General features: G+C 34.6%; 1 protein-coding gene across 12 annotated transcripts in view; it reads right to left on the bottom strand.

Moving 5' to 3' along the window:
• The window catches only part of WNK1 (WNK lysine deficient protein kinase 1), a 148842-nt gene that overhangs the window by 100516 nt on the left and 25829 nt on the right, over window positions 1-22497 (bottom strand). The window lies entirely within an intron of this gene.

The following is a 22497-nucleotide window of genomic DNA, read 5'->3' as shown; positions in this document are numbered from 1 at the left end:
CTGCTCTTGACACTTAAGAAAAATGAAATGCAAAATTCAGGACAGGAGAGTCAAGGGGATACTACTGGGAAAAAGCACACTGAAAACCTCAAAGTTATAGATAATGTTCTATTTCCTACATTAGGTAAGTCCTTGATGTTTACCTTGAAATATATATGAGATATTGTATATAAGTCTTTCACACTTAAGAGAAAAATACTCTCTACTAATCATCTTATTAACTCCCTAAATAAGAGAAAAAATAAGTTACAAATCTCACAATTTCTTATTTCAAAGGCAAGTAAATAATTCTACCCCTTGATAATTTTAACTAGGAACTAGACTAGTTCTCATTACCAAGTGTCATTTCACCCAATGAACTGGTTTTAATATATCTTTTTTAAAAATCTGTTACAATATGATCAGTGTGTATATGGGAAATTTAAATACACTGAAACTTTACATGAACTTTTTCAGCAGAGAGAAATGTAGAATATGTGTATGCACCTTCTCTATTTGCCGTATCGTAATGTTTTGCCACATTTGTTTTAGGTTATTTTATATGAAATAAAAATGTCATTCCTTCCCTCCCCTCCCCATACCTAAACACTGTCTGGAATATGGCATATTTATCATCCTAATGTATATTTTTATAATTTTTACAACATATGTACACATTCATGAATGATACTGCTTTATATATTTTGATTTTTTATGTATCTTGATATTTTTGATATTTGATTTTTAAATGCTATTCTGAATCTTTTCTAAATCTGGCTTTTTTGCTTAAGATCTTTTTTAATGAACTAATTTCCTATTCCAACAGAGAAGACCATCCTTTGAGTGTACCCAAGTAATATCCTTGTCAAATCAGTGGCAATTTCCTGGTCAAATCAGCAACAATAATTTTGCATTTTTAAAGTAACTGTTATTTACTTATTACAATTTGCAATACATAAAACTAATTCTTGAGTTAGAATACTTTTAGAAATTGTCAATTAGAAAAAAAAGAACATGCACATTTTCTTTAAGCTACATCATTTTCAAACTATGGATACTGCAAAGGAAAGTTCTTATTTATTGAACATATCCACCTAATTTTCCAAATTAGATCTAACTATATTTTATATATGGCCTTGGGTTGGCTGGGAAGTTATTGTTATTTAATCCTAAGGTCGGCTCTGCAAAACCAAATTCTTACTGATATAATATACAAGATTATTAAGGACAATGCTAAAACACAAGCAATTCAAAGTATAAAAAAAGTGTGGCACTTGCACTTAAGAAACTCAAAGAGGGGTGGGGGGTTCAGGATTTTTTAAAAATGCAGAAATATAATTAACCATATTATAAAGTTGAACCAAAGAAAATCGTCTTTTTGTCAGTCATCTTGGTTGAATACAGGCTATATCATATAATTCAACCTAACATGATGGAATTACTTTCATTTTCATTCCCAGTGGTTCAGAAGATACCTTATTTAATTCTGTTAGTGCTTACTTTTAAGTTGTCCAACAACATTCTTAAACTTATATCTAGGATCAGGATCTTTGGAGTGCATTACATTTGAATTCAAAATATGTTTACCACCTTCCTTACCTACTTCTCAGTTGTTAAAGTAATCTAAATATTGACTATTGCTTCCTTTTGATGCCACAGATTGTCGGTCATGTGGCATTTATATTCCTTTCATAGCCATGTTTACAATTTTAACCATTTCATACATACTGTCACTCATTACAAAATGACTTTGATCTTTCATACCCTAATTCTTGTCTCAATACTCTAGTCCCTTTAAACACAGTAGATGCCATGGTCTTCTAGCATATAATATTGAAAAATCTGATTATATATCTTTAATAAATAATAGCACTTCTCTACATTGATATTAATAAGTTGCCCTATCCCCAAACCTTAAAGTTCAATTATTTTGCTAGGACGTATCTCTTTCCTTGGTTTTTGATTAGAACTAAGTGAGTTCTTTGTGTCTGTGTACAAAGAACTTCTTTTTCAAACTCAGAAAAATTTTCTCCTAGTCTATCAATTATTGGCACTTTAAAATTGAATAAGCCATGGGAATAAAAAGGGACAGAACAGATCTTCCATGGTTTATGGCCTGTCACACACGTACAAGTCAAATTCCCTTATCATATTTATATTGTGATATACATAAATAGCAATACTAGTGCCAATTCCTAGTAAGCTTTTATCTACTGGAGATGTTTCTCAAACTTCTGTCACTTGCCCATCATTTTCACAATTTTTTTCTAAAACCAATACTAGCTATAGTAATATTTACTTGGTATTTTTATTTATAATATATCACTTTATTTAGTATATAATTTGACATCCTCTTAACCAATTAATTTTGCTGATGATTAAAACAAATTTATAAGTGGGGCACCTGGGTGGCTCAGCTGGTTAAGCGTCTGATTCTTGATTTTGGCTCAGGTCATGATCTCAGAGTTGCGCAATGAGCCTCAACACAAGCCCCATATTGGACTCTGCACTGGGCATGGAGCCTGCTTAAGATTCTCTCACCCACTCTGCCCCTCCTCCCCCTTTAAAAATTTGTAAGTATTCAAATGTTCTTTCATGTATCACCTAAAAATATCTTTTTTTAAAAAAAAAAGATTTTATTTATTTATTTGACAGACAGAGATCACAAGTCGGCAGAGAGACAGGCGGGGGGGGGGGGGATATACAGGCTCCCTGCCGAACAGAGAGCCTGATGCGGGGCTCTATCCCAGGACCCTGGGATCATGACCTGAGCTGAAGGCAGAGGCTTTAATCTACTGAGCCACCCAGGAACCCCCTAAAAATATCTTTTATCTCTAGAAGTATACATACCATATTTTGGATAACAATCCCAAGTATACTACATGTACAACAGTTACTACCCATACACTCCTCTCCCCTCCACCTCACTTACTAATAGGCTTACATACAGAAAATTTGTGAGAGGCACATACTAGAGGCATGAAAAAAGGACACTCAGTTCATCTCATGTAAGAATGGCTAAAGTTGATGTCTGATCAACGTTCTATAACTCAGGTCCCAGGTCAGACTTTTGAACAAATAATGAGGATAGATAAGGGATTTTTTTTTTCCTGCTGGTGATCTTCATTTCAAAAAACAGTCAATACAATTATCATATGGTCTCCCTGATATGAGGAATTTGAGAGACAAAGTGGGGGATTTAAGGGGTAAAGAAAAAATGAAACAAGATGGGATCGGGAGGGAGACAAATCATAAGAGACTCAATCTCACAAAACTAACTGAGGGTTTCGGGGGAGGGGAGGTAGGGAGAGGGTGGTTGGGTTATGAACATTGTGGAGGGTATGTGCTGTGGGGAGTGCTGTGAAGTATGTAAGCCTGATGATTCACAGATCTGTACCCCTAGGGCTAATAATACATTATATGTTAATACAAAATTTTTTTAAAAACAACATTAACACGGGGCGCCTGGGTGGCTTATTGGGTTAAGGCCTCTGCCTTCAGCTCAGGTCATGATCCCAGGCTCCTGGGATGGAGCCCCGCATTAGGCTCTCTGCTTGGCAGGGAGCCTGCATCCCCCCCCCCCCGCCCCCGCCCGCTTCTCTCTGCCTGCCTGTCTATTTGTGATCTCTGTCAGATAAATAAATAAAACCTTAAAAACAACAACAACAAAAAAAACCCAGTCAATATAAACTCCATGTGCTGAAAACTACATAGTATTCCTATATGGCTGAATCTGCCTCATCATCAGTAACACTTAGTCCCATTCTGTCTTTATGTCTATCAATTGTCATTCCTGGTAATATTAGGAGTTTTCCTTCATTCCTGATTTCATGATTATTTTAGTGAGAAAAATAAGAAAGGCTGTATTTGTTAGTCAACTACCATCTTAAAACCCCCTACCCCCATACACCAATTTTTAAGCTCTGCTAAGCAAATAACCAACTAACATGAAGGAACAAGACTGTCATCTTCATATAGAAAGATGATTCAACATCATTGTTTAAAAAGTGTGAAACTTGAGAAGTTTCAAACTGAAACGGTAGTATAAACATCTTATCTTACTTTCATTCCAGACCCCATTAACATAGTAACCCAAGAAAGTTTGAGAAATAAATACTAAATGCAAAACAATGAAAGGATGGAGAGGAGCCTTCAGTAGATGATGTCTGGCATGCTGACATTCTGACCCAAAAAGTAAGAGCTGAGAATATAGAGGGTGTCTAAGGAGCGAGCCAATCCTTTCCTCAAAAACAATGAGGCTCACTAAAGCAGAAATGAGACATCGAATTAAAGAAAGAAAAAAGGGGGCGCCTGGGTGGCTCAGTGGCCTCTGCCTTCAGCTCAGGTCATGATCTCAGGTCCTGGGATTGAGCCCTGTATAGGGCTCTCTGCTCGGCAGGGAGCCTGCTTCCCCTCTCTCTCTGCCTGCCTCTCTGCCTACTTGTGATCTCTGTCAAATAAATAAATAAAATCTTAAAGAAAAGAAAAAAAGGAAAAAAATCTGTAGGGCATACTAATCAATGCCCATTCTCTTCCTTGTACATGGCAAAATGCTCATTCAAGAGTTTATTTTTGGGTGGTAGGGAAAAAACTTAAGGTTTATTCTAAAGGAATCAAAGCAACTAGTGGGGCAATTAAACCAGGAGTTAGTACCCTAAACAAAACCTCTCAGTAGGTTCTGTCACTTCAGGGGCTCCCTGACTGCTCTGGGAGAGTGAAGTAGTGTGAAGTAGGACAGTTAAAAGGTCCACCCATTTTCAGGACTCACAGTAAGCCTTCTTCTTTTTTTTTTTTAATTTTTTATTTTTTATAAACATATATTTTTATCCCCAGGGGTACAGGTCTGTGAATAGTAAGCCTTATTCTTTTTATTTTTTTAGTTTATTTATTTCAATATTTGTTGAATATTTCAATATTCAATTATTTATTTAATTTATTTATGTCAAACAGAAAAATGGCAGACAAAGGGTTGGGGGTATAAAGCTGAGAGGTGCAAATTGTAGAGAGTACAGTCATTGTAAAAGTTTCAACATACAAATAAATATGTCTCAGAAAAAAACAACAGAGAAAAATAGAGGAGTGGGAATTATCCAAAAAATCAAACATTTCCTAAAGTATAAGCACATTTACAAGGGTCATTAACAAGCCAACACAATGGATGGTAGTGACAATAAAAAGCAAAGAGGAGGAGGCCCATTCCTGTAAGACAAATTTCCAAAATCACAGAATATCTAGGGGATAAGGAGGAATAACAGCAGTACTGTGAAAGAAAATGATACTAACAGAATCCTAAATAAATCCAGAATTTTTTTAAAAATGTATTTTCATATGTGGAAGCACTCAAAGTTTATTATACATGCATACTTTCTTATTACCAAGACACTTAAGATGTATTCACAAATTTAAAAAAAAAAAAAAAGGAACACAAGGGATTCAGGAAACAGTAGATTCAATCCATGAGAGAAACAGAGACAGTTGTACAGTATATGTAAACAGAGTATAGAGAGATCAAGTCCAGAACAGGGTCATAGAAAACTCTGAAAGAATTCTCTGGGAGTGAGAAAACTCAATATACTGGATAGGATGATTTAAAAAATACTTGAAAATATGATCAGAAAAATACAAAGGTAATTGAAAACTCTAAGAAAAATAGCAGTACAAGGCAAAGGAACTGTATCCATACTATATGGCTCAAAGATAAACATGGACAGTCATCAAGTGTTTACTTGACTTTCATTCTAGATACTGTTAATGGACAGAACACAGGGTGTTAATATTAATCATTTTTATAATTTAGAATACATATAATGGAGGTATGATATTAGAACTGAAGAAAAGAGGGACACCTGGATGGCTCAGTGGGTTAAGCCTCTGCCTTTGGCTCAGGTCATGATCTCAGGGCCCTGGGATGGAGCCCTACATCGGGCTCTCTGCTCAGCAGGAAGCCTGCTTCCCTCTCTCTCTCTCTGCCTACTTGTGATCTCTCTCTGTCAAATAGATAAAATCTTAAAAAAAAAAAGAATTAAAGGAAACAGAGTAAGAATGGTATTATCTTCATCTTACAAAGGAGAAAATAGAAACTGCCTGTCTTTGATGGAATATATAAAGGTTTGGCATGGGTAGATTATGAAACAGTTAAACTCCCAATCATTTCAATACCACCATCAGAATTGCTACTGTATTATCATAACCTTTTTAAACTTTCAAATCTCTAATATTTTTATAAAACTTAAATTTATGGGTAAGAGGAAATTTTACATTACGGCTGACTGAAAACCAATGATGTGTATTTGCCTTATAGACAAGGCAATTATAAAACTGGGAAAATGTTACTAAATTCTAGCTAAACTCTGTTCAACCTTTACAAGTGCAAGTTACAACTGATACAGGGGCATCTACAGATGAAAATCAAGTGTGTCAAAGAATTTACTGTGTACCAGAGATAGAAAACAATCAATCAATATTGAATATTAGATCAATATTAGAATACCCAAGTATAGCAAAGAGACAGAAAAAAGATTAATTTAATTTAAGTCAAGTAATTACCTATTTTTACCTATTTTTAAACAAATACTAATTTATTAGTATTCATCAGTACTAATTTATTAGGAATTAGGAATTTATTAGGAATTAAAAAATAACATAAGCATGGAAATGAAAGAAGTATGCATATAGATAACTTCAAAACAAAAGTTGAGGAATTGTTTAAACATACAATTTTAGAATAGAAATGTTAAGAGAGGAGGATAGATAAACATCAGTAAAATCTTGGGGAGGAATTCATAGCCTAATAAGGAGATTTATATTTTGTAATATATTTATATTGTAAATTTACACTGTAGAGAATAGAACATCAATGAAAAATTTTAAATATGTCATCAGATTTGCACCCTCAACAGATCACATTGGCACTGCTATGAAACACATATTAGAGAAATGTACTTAGACTTCTTAGGAAAATCATTTTTGATGACAACTGCATTGATACAGAAAAGACAGAATCAAAGTATTACAAGGTGGTTGATTAGAAATGGGAAGTGGGGGCACCTGGGTGGCTCAGTGGGTTGAGCCTTTGCCTTCGGCTCAGGTCATGATAGGGTTCTGGGATGCAGCCCGCATCTGGCTCTCTGCTCAGTTGGAGAGCCTGCTTCTCCCTCCCTTTTTCTCTGCTTGCCTCTCTGTCTACCTGTGATCTCTGTCAAATAAATAAATAAAATCTTAAAAAAAAAGAAATGGGAAGTGAAAAAGATATAAAGGAAAAAGAGAAGTCTAAGATGATTCTCAGGATGTTTTGCAACCATTTAAAAAAATATCAAAAGTAAAACACTTATTAAGCCAATGGTGGAGATAAAACAGAAATGCTCGGTTAACCCAAAGGCAAAAAGATTAAAAATAATAATAATAAATGAAAAAAAGAGAAAACAACTAGCAACAGAATTAGCAATCCTATTAAATTTAAATGAACTGTTTATGAGGGAATACTATGGAAAACTACATAGCAACAGATTAGATAATCTAGAGGAAATTAAAAAAAATTCCTAGAAGTACACAAACTATGGAAAATGTCACAAGAAGAAACAGAAAATCTGACTAGATGTACATAACAAGTAAATAGACTTAATTAGCAATTTTTAAAAACTTCTCTCAGTGAAAAGTCCAGACACAGATGGTTTTGTTAGTAAACACTATCAAAGGTTTAAAGAAATAACACCAATCATTCACAGACTCTTCCAAAAAATAGAAGAGAAATTCTAAGAGGGCAGTGTTAACCTAATGCCAAAACCAGAAAAAGACATTACAGGAAAACTACAGAACAATATATTTGTGAATACACACACAAAAATCCTCACCAAGATATAAGGAAACCAAATTTAGCAACAAATAAAAAGAACTCTATCCCATGCCAAGTGAGATTTATCCAAGGAATGCAAGATGATTTAACACCTGAAAATCAATCAATGCAATATACCACATTAACGGAGTGTAAAAAGCCTACAAGACTATCTCAGCAGACTCAGAAAAAGCACTGAACAAAATTCAACTCCCTTTCATGATAAAAACACTGAATAAACTAGATGTAGAAGTGAACAATTTTAATCCAATAAAGGACATCTACGAAAAAATCCACAGCTAACATTTTATTTAATCTTAATGGTGAAAGACTAAAGGCTTTTCTCCAAGATCAGGATTAAGGCAAGGATGCCTGCTTTCACTAATTCTATTTGACATTGTTCTGAAAATTCTAGGTAGGGCCACTAGAGAGGAAAATTTTTTTTAAAGACATTTAGATTTGAAAGGACGAAGTAACTATCTTTATTCACAGATGAGATGATCTTGTATGTAAAAAATCCTAAGGAATCGACAAAAACACTACTAGAACTAATAAATGAGTTCAATAAGGTTGAAGGGTGCAAGATCAATATATAAAATCAATTATATTTCCATAGACTTGGAGTGTTTCCACACACTAACAATTCGAAATTGAAATTTAACAAAATTTCATTTATAATTGCATCAAAAAGAATATAATGATTCAAATTAAATTTAATCAAAGAAGCTTAAGACTTGTATGCTGGAAAGCACAGAAGATTGTTGAAGAAATTAAAGATGATCTAAACAGGTGAAAAGACATTCATGCTCATGGTTCAGGAAACTAAATACTGTTAAGATGACAATCCTTATCAAACTGATCTACAAAGCAGTCCTTATCAAAAGTACCCCCGAAAGTCTGTCTTTTGGGCAGAGATAGACAAGCTGATCATACGTAAATGCGAAGCAACCAAGAAGTAAAAACAATCTTAAAAAAAGAACAAAACTGGAGAACTCACACTTTCTGATTTCAGAACTTATTACTATAAAAGTACTACTACAGTAATCAAAACAGTGTGGGACTGCATAAAGAAAGACATATAAACTAAACAGAACAGATCAGAGTCCAGAAATAACCCCTAACATCTATGGTCAATTGATTTTCAACAAGGGTACCAAAGACAATTCAATAGGGGGAAAAAAACAAGTCTTTTGGGGAAGAAAATAAAAAGTTGCTGGGACAACTGGATACCAACTTGAAAAGAATGAAATCAGATTCCTCGCTCACACCATTAAAAAAAAAAAAAAACAACCAATTCAAGTGGATTAAAGACCTAAATGTAAGAATTACAACTATCAAACAGTGAGAAGAAAACAGAGGAGTAAAATTATTTGTGATCTTTAGTTGGGCATAGTCTCTTAGATATGAAACCATAAGCACAAGCAACAAAATAGAAATCAGCTGGACTCCACTGAAATGAAAACTTCTTGTACTTAAAGGACACTATCAAGAAAGTGAAAAGACAATACAAAGAATGGGAGAAAATGTTTGTAAACCCTACCTCTGAGAAAGGATTTGTATCCAGCCTATGTAGAAAACTCTTAAAACTCTACAATAGAAACACAACCCAATATAAAAATGTACAAAGGATCTGAACAGATTTGCAAATGGCCACAAAGATGCCCAACATCACAATCACTGGAAACATAAAATCAAAACCACAATAAGACACCACACACACTTGAGGCTAAAATAAAAAAGGTATACAAAAACTGTTGACAAGGATGTAGAGAAATTAGAACTCTCATTCATTGCTATGGGAATGTAAAATGGTGCAGCCACTTTGGAAAACAGGCTGGCAGCTCCTCAAAAGATAAAAAATTAAGCTACCATATTACCTAGCAGTTTGTATCTCCAGTATCTCCCCCAAGAGAAATGAAAATATATGTCCATACGAAAGTCAGTTCATAGCAGCATTATTCACAATAACTAAAAAAAAAGTGGAACAAATATCAATCAAATGATGAATGACTGAACAAAATGAGATCTATACAATGAAATATTATACATTCATAAAGAAATACAGCACTGACACATAAAGTATTGATACTGATTCATATATAACATGAATAAATCTTAAAAACATGCTAAAGGAAAGAAGCCAGTCACAAAAGACCATGTATTATATTATTTCATTTACATAAAATGTCCAAAACAGGCACATCTATGGAGACAGAAAATAAGTTTGTGGTGTCCCACAGCTAGAATAGTTAGAAATGGGGGAAATGGGGTTTCTTTGGCAGGTGATGAAAAGTTCTATAATGGACTTATAATGTCTACACCAACTCTGTGACTATATTAAAAAAAAATCACTGGATTATGTAACTTTAATGGGTGAGTTGTAATATATGTGAATTACTTCAAGAAAGCTGTTATTAAAAATGCAAATATCAAGCTAATAAAATAATACAAACCACCACCAAACAGATTTCAGAATTGCCATATTTAGTCACACTTATGGTCTCTCTAATCCATGTTCTCAGTGCCAGAAAGTAACATATATACTGTACAGTGAGAAGAAATAGTCTGTTTCCTTTAGAAAGAATTGTGGAGGGAGTCCTAACTAAAACAATACTATCACTCAATCTGAATCTCTATTATCTAAATCCTTTCAAAACTGTTATCACCCTCTTTTTGCTTAGAATTAATAGTTCCAGTTTTACTACCCACTGAATAGAGAAATATAATCCTTATTTTTGTCCTAAACTTACTATTTAGCTCTTCTGTAGGTGGCTACATATTTTAATATAGGACAATTAGGAAGACCAATATGTTTTCTCCTTTATCATTTTATAGACTTTTCAGGTCATCAAACTTTGGTAAGCTATGCTTTATAAAGTGCGTCTATAAACAGCTACCAATTTGGTATCTCAATGGTTCTAAAAACCAGAGAAAGGTCTGATTTGTTCTTCATGAAACAGTCCTTTAATCATTTGGTAACAGTCATCACGGCCATCGCTAGTAGGCCCCATAAATATTTTATTCTCTAGATTTAGAGGGTAGGTTGACTGAGCTTTATTGCCCTAAGTTCATTTCTTAAGTATAGGAGGATAATACAGAAATGTACTGGTCTTGTTTATTAATAATAATAGATACCACGTGTTAGTTTACCAAGAACTACCATGCTAGAGAGTCCATATATAGTCTCATTTAATCTTTGTAATAACCCTGAAAGGTAGATGCTATCATTAACCTCATTTCACAAATGAAGAAAATAGAGACTTAACGGCTAGCAGTATTTGAATCCAAAAATCATGTCTCTTTTCCTCAGAGTCCTACTGGACCTGATAAGATCTCCATGAATTAGAGTTAAGGAAAAGAAAAAGCATGTCAAAGGACAATATTTACAAGTGTTTTGATTTTGTTTTTTAATGGGAACATATTGGTATAAAAGTATGGAGAACTGGAAGCACACAAATATATGACTGCTTCTGGCAAAGTGAAAGCAGTAAGGTAGAGGAAAGAAGGAATCTTAAGGTTCTGCTGTCAACATTTATATTTGGCTTTAATATTAAACAATGTAAACCCTTTCCTATTTGTATGTTTTTTCTTTTATGAGAATAACAATATAACAAAAATGGAAAAAATAGTTTTATTAATCAGAACTAATACATATACTACTATAGTTCTGTGCCAAGTTCTCCATTTTTAAACTTCTGTTCTTCCTCAGATTACGACATACGTATTTCCCTCCCCAACTTCTAGATAGCTAATTTCTCCCTCACAAACTTTAATGAATTCTCTCATATCTCACTTTTGGGAAACAGGGGATATAGGAGTAGTAGTGTTTAGGTCTAGGTGGGGAAAAAGGCAGACAGTTTGATGTAATGAGGAATCCCCTAATTTCTCTCCTCCATTGTGGGTACTCTAGCTACAGGTCCTAAGTAAAATAAAACTATTCACGAACGGGATCTGGAGGTAAGAGTGTGAGTATTATGAAATGTTTTAAACCTGGACTAAAAAATGTTTCTTGTATCACCATATGTACTTTAGATTTAAAAAAGCAAACATCCTCCCCCAATTAAGATTAGAAATGGACAGAAATTATCAGAAAAGACATCAATCATATTAGTGTTATAAACTTCAAGTACAATGCCCTGCACTAAGTAAACTGTAAACACAGACAATTTTATCTGCCCTCCTCAGGATCTTTCACGAAGTAAATCATTAATAAGTACTTGATGAACTAAAATAAAATGGGATTCCCACGTTAGGGTGGCAGGATACTTACAAAATATAATCTTTTTTTTTAAAAAAGAAGCTCTCCAAGCGGAACACCTCTTCTTGGGTCAAGTATTAACTTAAGCCAGGAATATAGAAAAGCACAGATTTAGGGGCACCTGGGTGGCTCAATGAGTTAAACCTCTGCCTTCGGCTCAGGTCATGATCTCAGGGTGCTGGGACTGGAGCCTGCATCCAGCTCTCTACTCAGCAGGGAGCCTGCTTCCCCCTCTCTCTGCCTGCTGCTCTGCCTACTTGTGATCTCTCTCTCTGTCAAATAAATAAATAAAATCTCAAAAAAAAAAAAAAGTAAGAAAAGCACAGATCCAGGTTTTAGTTAAGGACCATGTTATACAAAGAGTTATCACATAGTTACAAAGAACCAGTATTTATAATAGCATTCTGATATCACTAAAATTAAGTGTATATACATGAAGATTTCCAGAAGAGCCTCACTATTCATGTAATTACCTATTTTTTCTCGTAAGAACAAGAAAGACCTTTTTCATATGTTCATAATTTAAAAATAGTAAAATTCTGTTCCTGACATTTCTAGATTTCTAAGGGTCCTACTTAATTACTATAAGATGGTACTATGACATCCACAAAATTATAATAACCCACCAATCCTAGCAAAAACAGTTTTATACCCTCTTTTAAATTATCAGGCTCTTTTGGAGTAAAAAAGATTGTAAGACAATTGTCTCTCAAGTCTTAACATAGCATATTTCTCCTAGTTTTGCACCTCAGCTGCATTTCATTTCCCTAAACAACTTGATTACTAAACCTAGGTCTACTAGCCAAATGATCTCAAACAAATCATTTAATCTTTTTGGATTTCTACATTTTCATCTCTAAAATTGAACAAGATCAGGCAGAGAGAACCAAAAGATGTACTCAAGTTATTTCAGAAAGAATTCTCTTAAGGAAGAGAGGGAGAAAGAAGGGAAAGATGGAAGGATGGTAGGAAAGAAGAGAGACAGAATAAACATTAACAAAATAACATTTAGGCTGTAAACTCTTAATATCTTTCAAAGTTTTTTTTTTAAGTTAACATTAAGATCTGAAACATCAATAAATTTTTTTGTCATTTTCATAAACAATGATTAGCAGTTTTCCTATAAACCCTTAATCTTACAGAACATATTTCATTCAACTGAATCAGCTGCTACATGCTCCTTTTAAATAAGTCCATGATACAGCTTTTACACACATATACACAGAAGGTCAAGATACATTCCTAGAGAAATAGGTTAAACATGTTTGCTATTCTTAAAAAAGACAATACAAACAATAATAAAGGTGGCTTAGAAGGAAAAGGAAAGGTCTCTCTATTGATCTCCCCTTGTCCACAAAACTCAGCTTAAAATCACTTTATGGAAAAAGTTGTTTCCTTCTACTCTACTTCCTACCCGTTCATTAAGACTGAGTTAAGTAAGAGGCATTGTGAACTGTCTACCAGCCATTTCCAAGCCTCCTCCTTCTTGCTAACCATAATCATTTATCTGGTTCAAGTACCTATCCTGTGCTGAAAGAAGGGTAGGCTCCACCTCCAGCGCAAGGGAACGTGGGCATGGCCAGTTAGGCATGAGACAATCCAAAAGAAAAAGTTACATCTGCTGTTGAATGCTGTCTAGGACGCACTATACACTTGGGAACAGGACCATAAGGACCACTGGTCTGAGATCCAGGCTGAGAATGGCAAAGAGATCTTTAATGACATAAATGAATCAAATTATATGGAAATTTCCCCTCTCTTATGAAAAACTATAAATCTTTATTGAGTAAAGTTGGATTTTCCACTACTTGTAGCCAAAAACATCTTGAAAGTTCTTAGCCCTTTCAGAAGACACTTAAACACAGAAAATGCTACCCCAAGACTTTTTACAAAAACGATTTGCAACTTGAGGACAAAGAACGGCTTCTTGATCTTTACAGTACCTTGAGAGTATATCCTCAATATTCATTCCTTGAATAACTTTATGTGTATAAGATAGAAAAGAGATAAGCCTAAAAATATTGTTTGGAACAAGACTAAAAACCTGAGAAAGCTAAGGAATTTAGACTATCTTGTAACAGGCCAGGACTTCCCAAAAATGGGAACACTGTTCTAGAATGTTAAAAGACATACCAACAAGAGTATAATGCTGGAAAATGTTGGCAGAACTAAGTTAAACTGGTTTCTTCAATGCAGGGCTTCTTGTGATCCTACAATATATATTCTCAATTTCGAAATTTCAGTCAGAAAAATTAAATTTTAGGCAACAGAAAGTAAAATGAAACATGAAGTTTTGTTTCATGTAAATGAGTCTGATGGCAGTACAGGAAAGGTAAGATCTGTATGTTTGATCTGTATGGATGGGGTGGTTTGGGTACTTGCACAGGGATGATACAGCTAGATGCTCAACAGTCAGCTGGATTACCAATACATCAAGACGACATGATGGGTTAAATTAAATTATTTAACTGTCTGTTAAATAAATAAAAAAAAAATTTTTTTTTAAAAGAGACCTTTGGAACAAAATTTTTTCAAATCTAGTGTTGTAATAAGAAAATATATCTAAACTAGAATGATTCAGAAAGAAAAAAGATACAAGGAGAAACTGATAAATTCACAATTATTTTATAGGGCTAATAAGTGTTTCTCAATAATCAAATGGTCTAACAAGGCAAAAATACATGCAATTTAAGCAATATGACAAACAAATGTAGAATATTTTCTCCTAACAGAAAAAACTTTAGTCAAATGATCACAGAACTTCAATTTTTAAAACACCCACATATTAGGCTATAAGTAGTTTTAATAAAATTCCTAAAGTAGGAATCACACAAACCATAAGCTGTTCTTTGGCCATATGCAATAAAGCTAGGAATCTAACTAGTAAATCTAACTAGTAAATGGAAAGATCTAAAAATTCTAACATTCAGGTTTCAAAAGATGCCCCAACAGTTACTCAACAGCTCAGTCAAATCACAGTGAGCCCACAGTAAAGAAGCCAAGCCATTAAAGCTGTTATCAGTTTTCAAATGCCCAACTCAAACATCAGCATATAACCAAGACTTAGAGATACTTGCAAAAAGCCTTTAATATCAAAGAGCCAATAAAGAGGCACTTGGATAGTTTAGTCAGTTAAGTGTCTGCCTTAGGCCCAGATCATGATCCCAGGGTCCTGGGATAGAGCCCTGTACTGGGCTTCTCCCTCTCACCCTGTTGTGTGCTCTCTCTCTCTTGCTCTTTCAATCTCAAATAAATAAATAACTTTTTAAAAAAAATCTTTAAAAAAAAGGAGCAACTAGAATCAGTAAAGAAATGGAAAAAGCAGACACTATAAAAGGAATAGAAAACTTCAGGAAAAAAAGAAAAAGATTCTAAAATGAGAAAATCTTGTATACATGAAATAAGATGGTGCATTTGGTTTTTTTTAAGATTTCTTGGAAGTCAAAAAATATGAGAGGGAAAAAAAAAAACCCTCAAGAGCATAGTCAAGTCAAGATCTTCCAAGAAGAAATCTAGAGAACAGAACTTAAAAATAAAGATATGAAAAACAAGAGAAATAAGAATAGGAAATTAGACCACTGGTTTAAGAGAAACAACACGTATATAAGAGGAACACCAGATGAAGCAATAGAGAAAACACAGTAAGAAATAAAGCAACAGAAGGAAAATTATCTGAGTTAATGACCAATGAATTTCCAGACACAAAGAGCCACAATGGGGTTTTCCATTTGGTCCTTTTCCAAAAAAGGACCTATACCAAGGTGTATCACTGAAGTTTTAAAACACAGGTCATATAGAGAAATCTAAAAACTGCCAAAGGGGAAGAAAAAAAAGATTTTACAGGAGACAGAGAGTCCTATTAGCATCAAACTTTAATAGTAACACTGGAAGTTAGAAGAAAACAGAGCAATGCCTTTAAAATTCTGTATGCAATAATTCGTTATCCAAACTCCCAATTAAGGAGGGGAGTAAAAGAAAGGTGAAGGAAGATATTTTTAGAAATGCAAGGTCTTAAAAAAAAAAAAAAAAAAAAAACTCTCTCTCCCAAATGGCTTTTGTCAAACAACTATGAAGTTATAGCTTCAAAAATGAGGGAAGAGGCCAGAAAGACTTGGAATTTTAGAATCAAATCAAACATCAGGCAGAAATAAAAGGACTTCCTGAAATGAATGATAAGAGACCCCTAATCTGGGTATAAACTAGAAAGCAATCAGTATAAAGTGGTAAAGTTTGGAAGTCCTTAAAAGAGGAACATCAAAATAGAAGTATATCTTGAAGTTTCCATGTATTGACAGGAAATTTAAACAACCAGGGGAAGAATTTGGGGAAAACATAATAAATACACAGGAAACTAAGCAAAAACTCAACATTAACTCCAGAGAAAACAAAAGGTTGTACAATAAAATAATCACATTTATTACCAGGCTGTTTGTACAGCGTTTACAGAATCATAATGATACAAACACTAAATACTTCAACTTCATTGGGGAAATGACAGACAAAAGTATGCATGAAAGAAGCTAGATTAACCCATAGGGAGTATTAAAAACTAATGTTGAAAACTGAAAAACCAAGAATTGTAGTATGTTACATAGATATTATATGGAAGTAAACACCAAAAGAAATAGCTAAAAAAATTGCAAGAAGGTACTTCTGGGGACTAGGAAATAGGAAAAAAACGGTGGGGAGAGAGAACAGGAGCACTACTATTTTCTGTAGTGAGCAACACAGAACTAATCCAAATTATGTAGGCACAGAATCTATTATAAAATTTAAAACTTAAGTAATAAATGTGCATATCTAATTCCCTAGCAATTCAAATGGGGATCCATCCTACACAAACACGCTTGCACTAAGCCAAGACACTTAATAAATTATTTATACTGCTATGAAAGGTCTAAGTCTGAATATATAGGGTAATGACCCATGTATTTTAATTTCCCTAATGAATAATGTAGTTCAGCATCTTTTTATGTGCTTATTTGCCATCTATATATCTTTGGTGAAGTGTCTGTTCAAATATTTTGCCCACCTTTTTTTATTGGTTTGTTTATTTCATTATTAAGTTTTGCAAATTCTTTATACGTTCTGGATACAAGTCCTTTGATGAATATATGAGTTTTTAAATATTTTCTTACATCCATGGCTTGTCTTTACACTTTCTTCACATGTTTTTCAAAGAATAATAGTTTTTAATTTTTACGAAGTCGAATTAATAATTTGTTCTTTTATAGATTATCCTTTTGGTGACGTATCTAAAAAAGCTTCACCTAGGGATGCCTTGGTGGCTCAGTTGGTTAAGCGGCTGCCTTCGGCTCAGGTCATGATCCCAGCATCCTGGGATTGAGTCCCACATCAGGCTCCTTGCTCAGTGGGGAGCCTGCTTCTCCCTCTGCCTCTGCCATCACCCTGTCTGAATGTGCTCATTCTCCAGGACAAATAAATAAATGTAATCTTAAAAAAAAAAAGCCTCACCTAACCCAACATCACAGAGATTATCTAAAAGTTTTGCAGTTTTAGGTTTGCATTTAGGTCTAGGAGTTAATATTTGTATATGGTATGAAGTGTAGATTGAAGTTCATTATTTTCTCTTATGACTATATAATTGTTACAGCACTGTTTGTTGAAAAGACTCTCTTCACTGAGTTGTTTTTGTACCTGTGTTGAAAATCACTTTCCCTCATTCCTTTCTTACATGACCCATGTATTGGTGAAGATGTCTATCAACTCGACTCTCATACACTGCATGCAGAAATGTAAAATGATATAATATTTTAGAAAACTGTTTGACAGTATCTCAAAAAATTAAACACACACCTAAAATATGACCCTACCTCTCCACTCAAAGTATTTACACAAGAGAAATGAAAGCACATATCCTTACAGAGACCTGCACACAAATATATATATCACCTTTATCTGCAATAGCACAAACTATAAAAACTCAAATGTTCAAGGACAAGTAAATTGATAAACAAATTTAGTACATCCATTCAATGGAATACTCCTCAGCCATAACAAAACTGAGGTTTTTGTTACACGCTAAAACATGGTTGATACTCTAATTATACTGAGTGAAAAACCAAGCAAAGGGGCACAAGGAAACTATTATCTTGACTGTGATGATGGTTTCACAAACTTGTATATATATCAAAACTTACAAAACTTAAACACACGCAGCTTTTTTGTATCATCAGTTAAACCTCCACTAAACTTTTAAAAATAAAATTAAAAATGTCATAAAAATATTCATGTTAGGTGCTAAACTATATATATTATCTTTTTAAAGATTTTTATTTATTTATCTGAGAGAGAAAAGAGCACGAGCAGGGGGAGGAGCAGAGGGAAAAAGAGAAGCAGACTCCCCGCTGAGCAGAGAGCCTGCCTGATGCAAGGCCCGGATCCCAGGACCCTAGGATCATGACCTGAGCCAAAGGCAGACCCCCAACCGACTGAGCCACCAAGGCACCCCACTAAACTATATATTATAAAGCAAGACACTAATAGTCACATGAAAAGCAAAATAAACCAAACCATAAGAAAAACCTGCACACAGACAACACTGGATGAAAATTCACTAAAATATTAACATAATATTTTTGGATGATAGGTAACAGTTTTGGGGTTTTTTACTGAATTACAACTGATGTATTAACATTATACAAGCTTCAGGTGTAATGACCCAGTATTTGTATATTTTGTGAAATCATCAGTCTAATTAAGGTCTAGTTAACATCCCTCACCATACATAATTTTCCTGCCATGAGAACTTTTAAAATCTATTCTCTTTACAACTCTCAAATATGTAATACAGTATTACTATAGTCACCATGCTATATGCTACAGCCCTAGAACTTATTTATTTTATAACTGGAAGTTTCTACACTTTGAGTCCCTTTACCATTTTCACCATCCCTTCACCTACCCCTCTGGCAACAACCAATCTGTTCTCTGTATCTATGACCTGTTTGTGTTGTTCTGTTTTAGATTCAACATACAAGGAAGAACACAAGTTAATTATCTATCAGACTTATTTCACTTAAGATAACACTCTCAAGGTCCATCCATGTTGTTACAGGAAGCAAGATTTCCTTCTTCTTTTAATGGCTGGATAATATTCCATTGTATACAAGAAAAAGCATTACTTTTTCCTTTCCTTCTCTAGATCTTCCAAAATATGCATAACGAGCCAGGATTAATACTCTAAACATGATGAAGGGGCACCTGGGTGGCTAGTCAGCTGAGCAGCCAACTCTTGATTTGGCTTAGGTCATGATCTAAGGGGTCCCAGGATCAAGCCGCATACAGGGGTCTCTGCTGAGCATGGAGCCTGCTGAGAATCTCTCTCTCCCTCTGTTTTGTCCCTTTCCCCTCAGACTTGCTGCTCGGCAAAATAAATCTTTTTTAAAAATACTCTGATAATGAAAACCTTTAAAAAAATATTTTCTTAAACTTGAAACTGAGAACTCAGATACTTCATCGATGGCTGCAACCACAGCCCTACCACTGATACAGCATAATTTAAAACCATCACCAATTTCTTGAGATAATAGGAAAAGGTTACTCAAGAATAATTTAATGAGGTTCTTAGCATTCAGGAAAAAAAAAAAAACCAAAACCTGGAAACCTCAAAACTGAGTTATCCAGTAATGGCAGTTACTAGCCAAATATGGCTATTGAATATTTCACTGAAATGTTGCTGGTGTGAATTCAGTTAAGGGTAAAACTGTAAAATATGCACTGGATTTTGGAGATTTAAACAGAAAAAAGGAATACAAAACATCTTTATAATTTTTATACTAATCACATGTTGAAATGATATTTAGAGATTATGGGCTATATAAAATGTTTAATTTCACCTGTGGGTTTTTTTTTTTTTTAAAGATTTATTTATTTGAGGGGGCGCCTGGGTGGCTCATTGGGTTAAAGCCTCTGCCTTCAGCTCAGATCATGATCTCAGGGGCCTGGGATTGAGCCCCACACCAGGTTCTCTGCTCAGAGGGGAGCCTGCTTCCCGCTCTCTCTCTCTGTCTGCCTCTCTGCCTACCTGTTATCTCTATCTGATAAATAAGTAAAATCTTAAAAAATATATATTTATTTATTTGACAGAGGGATAGAGAGCACAGGTAGGAAAATCGACAGGCAGAGGGAGAGGGAGAAGCAGGCTTCCCACTGAGCAGGGAACCTGATGCCCGGCTTGATCCCAGGGTCCTGGGATTATGACCTGAGTCGAAGGCAGCCACATAACCGACTGAGCCACTCAGGTGCTCCTCACCTGTTTGTTTGTTTGTTTTTTAACGTGAAAATTTACAGAAAATGTAAACTACATCTGTGGTACGTATTATATTTCTATTTAGGACAGTGCTGATATAAAAAAATTTTTTTGGAAGATTTTATTTATTTGTCAGAGAGAAAACGCACAAGCAGGTGGAGTGGCAGGCAGAGGGAGAAGCAGGCTCCCTGCTGAGCAAGGAGCCCAGTGTGGGACTCATTCCCAGGACCCTGGGATCATGACCAGAGCTGAAGGCAGGTGCTTAACCGACTGAGCCACCCAGGCATCCCAAGACATTAATTTTTTAAACTACTTAACTTGTTATGGATAAATATAGTTAAGATAAAATCTCTCACTACTATTTTATTTCCATCATGTTTTCCTTGGATTTAGATTTCTAAATTCTAATTAATGTCATAGACCTAAGAACTCCAAAGTAATATATTCAATTATACATAACTAAGACCTATTGGAGGTTCCCTTATTTTACAAACATTATTCCACCAAATAGTTCCCTTGGCTTTCTCATCTATAAGAGAGATGACAACATACTATGTATGAGCTACTGAGAGAACTGAATGAAAAGAGGTACTACAGAACTAACTGGCATTGTTCTGGACTTGTTAGATTAAATAGACAGCTACGTAATTACTTCTACAGTATTTTCTCTCAGAATTCAGGATTTGAATTCAAGTTTCAGTGACCTGATAATTAGGTCATGAATTTGCTGGGTCACTTCAGATCAAAAAACTCAGAAGTTAAGTTACCAAAGTCAAGTCTATGTCAATGACTTACAATTGTATAAATTTTCACACTATGTTATGAATGTAATATATTTTTTGGTTATATTTTTTAAATAATCCAGTCAGGTACAGAAAATTGTCACTTTCAAATAAGTAATTTAAGGGAGTGGGATTGTTCAGAGTCATACAAGTATTATGTAATATTCCTAGAAAACTTTATTTTAATCCTTAGGTTAGAAAAAGTAAGCTACAAATCCTGTAAGGGGGTAGGGGAAAGAGATTAAGGAATCTCACAGAACTAGGAGTTCAGTAAATTAAAGGTTCAAAAAAAGGTATCTAGATAATTAAAACACAAAAGCAAAAAACTCACTTAGAATAACAGCACAAGTATGCCAGAAAATTAAATGTGTTCTCCACAAAGTATCTTCCCAAAACTCAAATCCAAAAAGGTGCTGAAGATTTTTAGTACCACTAGTTGGGTGTTATAGCCAATGCTAGTACTGTGCCCACTGATAAGGAACTAAATAAGAAATGAAATAAAACTAACAGCTCGTTAAATTATCTGGATTGAAGAAAAGCAACTTTTGAATTTTACATGTGCCTAACTTCAGCTGTTACCCCAAATCATCATCAGTGTTCCTTCTTAGGAAGGAACAAGTATGTTCAAAGTTTGTGTTACGATTAACAAAGCAGGAGCTAAACTTCATATAGCCACTATATCTTCATTTTGTGGCAAGTATTTAACAACAATTTATTGCTTGATTTAACTTAAAAAAATCTGGCTTCAAGTTTATACTCTAAATAAAGAATTTTTCAAGGAGTGGTTATAGGGGCACCTGGGTGGCTCAGTCAGTTAAGCATCTGCCTTAGGCTAAGATCATGATCCCAGGGTCCTGGGATGGAGCCCCACATGGGCTCCCTGCAGAGGGAGTCCTTCTCCCTTCTTCCTTTCCTTCTGCCTCCTCTCCCTCTCCCTGCCGTACTCCCTGCTTGTGCTCTCTGCCAAATACATAAATAAATAAATAAAATCCTTAAACAAACAACAACAACAACAAAAGAGTAGATTATAAAGAGCTACCCCCCAGCTCCTCCTTTGCTTTTGGGGCACCTGGGTGGCTAAGCTGGTTGACTCTTGATTTCAGCTCAGGTCATAATGGGGAGGGGGGGGGTCTGGGATAGAGCCCCAGGAGAAGTCCGCGTGGAATTCTCTCTCCCTCTGCCTCTCCCCTACTCTCACTCACACTAAAATACATAAATAAATGAAATCGAACAGAAAACATAATTCATCACTAGTATTTGGTGAAACTTGTCTTTTTATCTGTGAATGTGCTCAATCATAATGTAAAATGTATTTTTTTAAATCACTTTATTTATTTATTTATTTGACAGAGATCACAAGTAGGCAGAGAGGCAG

The sequence above is a fragment of the Mustela putorius genome, unplaced genomic scaffold, assembly GCF_011764305.1.
Source record: "Mustela putorius furo isolate JIRA1106 unplaced genomic scaffold, ASM1176430v1.1 tig00003988_pilon_pilon_pilon, whole genome shotgun sequence".
NCBI classification, from domain to species: domain Eukaryota; kingdom Metazoa; phylum Chordata; class Mammalia; order Carnivora; family Mustelidae; genus Mustela; species Mustela putorius.
The sequence above is the reverse complement of the archived record's forward strand: the minus strand, read 5'-3'. Positions and strand labels throughout refer to the sequence as shown.